The 6,000-nt window shown below is 32.6% G+C and overlaps 1 long non-coding RNA gene across 1 annotated transcript; it reads left to right on the plus strand.

Annotated features, from left to right (window-relative positions):
• Window positions 1–3,635: 3,635 nt before the first annotated feature.
• Window positions 3,636–4,164, plus strand: LOC139907119 (uncharacterized). The gene is made up of 4 exons (XR_011783446.1): window positions 3,636–3,793; window positions 3,850–3,918; window positions 4,033–4,053; window positions 4,121–4,164. It is a non-coding gene; the product is annotated as an uncharacterized lncRNA (long non-coding RNA).
• Window positions 4,165–6,000: the final 1,836 nt, after the last annotated feature.

Here is a 6,000-nt window from a genome sequence, read left to right on the forward strand (position 1 = left end):
GTCTTTAAATTATACCAAAAATACTGTCAAAACATGTGCAATGTAAATCTATTGACCAGATAATGTGCTCTATCCCTAATAAACTCAGGAAATAACCATGACAATCCTCAAAAAATCAAAAATTTCCTATACCTTGCTTTTAAGAGTGTTTTTATGTGCTTTTTTCACATCCCTAGGGAAAATTATCTTATTTTAACTCAATTTTCTCACATATTTTCCTGGTTCTTTTTGCTCTTGAGGAAAAGGTGAAACAAAATTTCACTGACATTGTCCAACAAGTCCCTTTTGACATTTATAATCTTCTTTCAATTTACTCTGTAAATTGAAATATTACTTATATTTGAAACTGGAGTAACTAGGTAGCTTTTCATTATTTTATGACTAAATTTAAGAAAAGTCATGCCAAATAAATTAATTATTAGGTAGCTGTATGATATACAATAAAAAGATTTGCAAAAATATTTAATAGGTCGTGTTTTTTTTTTGCAAACACTCTATTTTAATTGAGTGTGGAATTTGGGTCACATTAAAGAAATCGCAATTACGAAAATGCTATATCAGATTACGCATTTAAAAAAAGTTATGTTAATTAAAATGTTCGATATTTAAAAAAGGCAAAGTTAAAATTTTTATGGGAATCATGAAAATAAATAAGCCCATTCAATGCCTCAAAATAGCGGATGAATGCTTAGTAATTAAACAACGAAGTAAAAAAAAAAATCTTATATTCTTTTGATTTTTGAAAATGGTATTTCCTAAGCATTAAACATTTCTATGCAGAGGCAGAGAGTTGAGGTTAAGGGGGGGCCCCCTTGACATTCAAGATGTATTTTATTAATATTTTATGTACTTAGTATATAAATAAATACAGTTTGACAAATAACAAATATCAAACTCTTGCCATCCCTAATATAAATTTCATAGTCCGTTTATGCTCTTCTTCAAGCTTGGGTATTGACAAAAAAATGAATAGAATTCAATAATATGCGTTAATTTTTGAACGAATGAAAGAGGGGGGGAACACAAATGAACGGCATTCATTTTGTCGTTCGTTTCTTTATTCTCTCTAAGGGGTCGTGTATTGTCTATTTTTTCCAAAAATTGTTACAATTCTTTTTTATGATTATGAATATAATAATTAATATGTTGAGGATACTTTAAATAAAAATTATTATATGTTGCAAAATATTCAATTACAATGTACATTCGTTATTTTCTATCAAATGTCTAACAGCACACCTTTTGAAAATCACTGTACTATGGTATGGTCGTGTATGAAATAGATGTAAACATCCCCATTCCTTTTTTATTGCTAAAAATGTAGTGTTAGATCAACCAAATTCAAAAGGATGCATGTAAACATGTAAAATAGAAATTTTTCGGAGCCCCAAAGGGATTGATCTCAGATTAAGTATGAGCATGGTAGTAATCTTAGGTCCAAAAAAGCACTATTAAATAATGTTTCAACATTTTTAAATAACGTAATTGATCAATTTTTGGTTCCTATTATACATGGTCCTAAATGTCAACCAATGTATAAATGTATACTTTTCTACTTCGCCGATGGCTTTAGTTATGAACTGGCGGCATAACTAAAGCCAGCCTGGATGATTTTTTTCAATGTCGAGGCATGTTGACTGGCCTGAGCACAATTATACAAATTTTAAGACTCGTATATCCATTTCTTACCAAAAAATAACATCATTATAAAATAAGGAGGCTTTATCAAATTTATTGATGTACCATAAATAAATAAGCGAACTGATAAAAAACAAAATTAGCTTCACCATAAAAACCGTATGCGCTAGAAGAAATATAAAAACAGATTTAAAATCAGGTTTAAAACGCTGTAAGATAAACTAAAGAGTATTTCTGAAGAAAATTCTAAGTTAATCTGTGTTATTAGACTAAAGAAATAAGTTTCCTGTATCTCGATAGAAATTTTTCATAATTTAGATAAGTAATAAATAGTTAAATACAGACTATAAATAATATTACAGAAGAACCTGAATATGAGAATCAAAAATTACATCTTATTTTCTTGATGCTAAGTCTAATTATAGACAAAATACCCGATTCTGTTATACGGATTAATCATAGCATCACTTCTAGTGAAACTTAATGTTTATCGCATGCATACTTTAATATGTGTGACATATGGTTTTGTATAGTGTGTCACAAAGAAATGATTTGAGCTCTGTATCTCCATTTGTCCAAAGGGGATGCTTGATTTTGGGTATTTGACCTTTTCTGTGACTTGGACGTTTAATCATGACCATGGATTCTAGACTATATGAAACAAATTTATTAAACCTTAATTTAATACTGCCTATTTGAGCTCTGTGCCTGAATATGCTCTGAAGTTATTGTCGGTTATGTGTGTTTAATGTTTTAATGCTAACATGACCTCTGACTGTGAGCATATATAATCTTTGTACCACGTGAGTGGCCAAACAGCGCCAAAGACATAAAAAAAATAATATGTGAAGTACAAATTTATAAAGCGTTTTTTCGCTTTATTTTGACAATAAAAATAACAAAGGGAGGATTATCCGATTAGGACAAAATACGCACCATTTGTTGGAACATTTGTCCATTTTGAAGGCATTTCCATTATTTTATCGAAATTTTCGATGGTTGACCCACCAGAGCAGAGCGTGCCTCATCTTCAACATCCATATTACCTATTTTTCATCGCGAGTCACTATATGCGTTCAAAAATTGATTGATTTCGTTACATGTCAGCTAAAAGTCGCACACATCAATTCGATCTAAAAGGTTCTTTTGCGTCAATTCGTGCGGCACTCATACATCCAGATTCTTGTTAAGACCAGCCTTATGAAAATGTTCCATACTTTTTTTCTGGGTAATATTCAGTTCCTTGTTAATGGAATATGTGGCCACATGCTGGTCCAACTCTAAGATTTCCATTATTTATGTACATTTTCAATGATTGTCCAATCTATATAATCATAACGGAATAGTTGGAACCCCTGCTTTGCTATTGCATTCAATAAAGTATAAGGCCCCTAAACAGCAACTTCTTTTTTTGGCTTCCGGCTCTGCATTTTAACATAGTCCTATTGATACTGAAGAATGTAGGGAAATTTCTCTTATTTTACTTTCATTTTGGAACGCTGTAACGAACAACTGGCTTCAAAAAACTGTAAATGAACTTTTTTTAAGTGTACACTTAATTTTTAAGTATACTTAGAGCTTTTTTGATGTTATGTTTAATAAAAACATCTGTCGAAAAACCCTCAGAACTTTTTACTTAACCTAATATACTAAAAAGTAAAATTATCACTTAATAATCATAATTTGTTAATAACAAAAATAACTAATAATACTCAAATTTTAAATATCATCAGTGACTAGGAAGTCGTCAATATTTCCAAATCTCTCTCTTTCTTCAAAGAGAGAGAGAAACCTCAAACTCAGAACCAATACTTTCGATACGTTTTTCTTTTAAATCGACACGTTTGAAAAAGTACATATACTTAATGCTTTCTGGGGCCATCATAACTTGAAAGGACGTATCATATATCTTTGAAGTAACATTAAAGGGACTGATTATAAATCATATAATAAATTTTTGCTTTCAACTTTAAAAAGTATCGCCCTTATAACTTGACAAATAAAATACCTTCTACTCCTCTATCCATTCATAATCAAACAAGACTTTAAGGACACAACAGATAAATCATGAATTTCAAAATTACATCCCTTGCCCTGGTTTTAGTAGTAGGTATCTTTGAGGCCGCTCATGGATGTACCTCTGAGAGTGTTAAAGGTATTTTCAGGTTGATTAAGAAATTCAATCAAGAGACTTCTTTGTTGTATTTTTAGATGTAAAGAAGATACCTCGAACCAATAGAAAAATAGAAAGGATCAATAACATTGTCGTGAAAGACACAGGTAAAAGTCCAACATTTGTTTAACAAATTTAGTCTGTTTTTTTTTTAATTATAAACTATTAAAGTGTTACTTAAAATAAAATTGAATAATTTCATTTCTTTATTTATTTTCAAGATCAGATTGTCAATTATAAAGGTAATCAAAATTATATAATCCTTGGAAATTTATATGCTATAACATAATTTATCTACATATTTTTTAGGGAAACCTTTAAGAGGATATAAAGGTAATTTTTATGAACTCCACTAATTATATTTGGATATGTGTTCCACATTTAAAAATATTGATTTCAAATTTCGTATCATTTTTATTCAATCAACCTCTTGAGACAAACTAATATTTATAAAGTATTGAAGTACTGCTATTGAAAAACTCCAGGGGAATCAGTTATAAAAATAAACATTTTTATTTTTCTAAAAAGAGGGGTTAAAGTTATCTGTATAAACAAAAATATTGGGACAAGTAATTTAAAAATATAGGGATTATTTTGTTAATATAAGTAATTTGAAATATTTTTATAAGTTGGTGAATGCTAATTCAATATTTTGAATCTTTATTAAATAATGATGATAACTTTAGTAAGAGATGTATTTAAATTACATCTTTACAAACATATTCTAGATTAATAAAACAATTTTGAGGCCAGAACTTAAATACGTCAAAGTTAAAACAAAATAAAAGATATGAAAAGGTCTTCTAGAATGAAAGAAAATACACAATATGTTTTATTTGATGTTCTTTTTACTGTGAATATTTAATATCGTTCCTTATTAAAGTAGTTTCTGCCAATGTTTATCTTCCTTTTAGTCAATATTTGCAAGTTGAAAGCTTGAAACTTACACAATTTTACTATATTAATTTGAGAGGTTTTGTATGAGGAAATTAGAATGTCCCATACATGTATAGGTAACCATGTATCTCAAGCACCTGTTGCTTTTTGAATTTTTTATATCGGAAGGGAAATGTCATTACAGCAAGGTAATCAAGGCCTAAGGCATCAACTCTTCTGCTTGCGGGTCATACTCCAACGGAGGTGGTCAGGTCTACGGGCCCATGCCAAGATCATCAATATGTAAATCAACGTTTTAAAGGAAAATCTGCTCTCCTGGGTCTAGGCAAATTTCCCTCACGGCTATGTTGTCTTTCAGAAAGATGGACTCCCTCTCACACTGCAAAAATTACTCAGATCTTCTAAGGTAACAACCTAGCCTTCTTAGAAAATATAATGTGGCCGCCATACAGGGTGTCCACGATAAATTGGAACTATCTTAAAATTCAACCTGCTTTATAAAAATGGAATTTGGCGTGTATTTGTTAATATGAAAAAGTTAGACATGATATTAAACAATAAATTTATTCAACATGTCCTCCCTCAGCAGCCACCATCTTCTCCATCCTGCCCCTAAAGGATTTGTATACCCTGATCACTTCGATCGACAGCATTCCACTCCCTCGTAATGGAGCCCTTCAGGGCCGCGATGCTCTTGTGACTGACCTTACACACCTCCCTCTCCAACTTCCCCTACCAGTAGTAATCACACGGATTGAGGTCGGTGAGTTGGAGGGCCAGGTGTTGCGATCTCAGAAAGTGATGTCGTGGGAGTAGAAGAGGTTAGTGGTCCTCATGGCGATGTGTGGGGGCACTGAGTCTTGTTGGAATATGAACTCCTTCCCAGCGGTCGTATCCTTCATCCAGGGGATGACGAACTCCTCCATGACTCCGCAGTACCTTATCGCGTTAACCCTTTCCTCGGGATTGAAGAAGAAAGGAGGCATCACCTCACCGGTGCTGCAGATGACACCCAGGGTCATCACGGAGGCTGGAAACTTTGTGGAAAATTCTGGACGTTGTAGTTTCTGTCGACAGTCCAGTTCTTCTCGTCGGAGAAGAAGATGGTTCTTCCTCCATGGCTCTTCAGGTCATTGAGGAGACGCTTACCGTTGGTGAGCCTGGTGGCCTTCATGGATGCCGTGAGGATGTGTTGTTTGGCCATTCGGTATGACCTGTACCCGAGGTCCTCATTCACAGCCTTGGAGACCAGCTGCTTGATCACTCCACGGTTCTTGGCCAACCTGGACAAG

This window comes from Lepeophtheirus salmonis, chromosome 13 (assembly GCF_016086655.4).
Source record: "Lepeophtheirus salmonis chromosome 13, UVic_Lsal_1.4, whole genome shotgun sequence".
Lineage (NCBI taxonomy): Eukaryota > Metazoa > Arthropoda > Copepoda > Siphonostomatoida > Caligidae > Lepeophtheirus > Lepeophtheirus salmonis.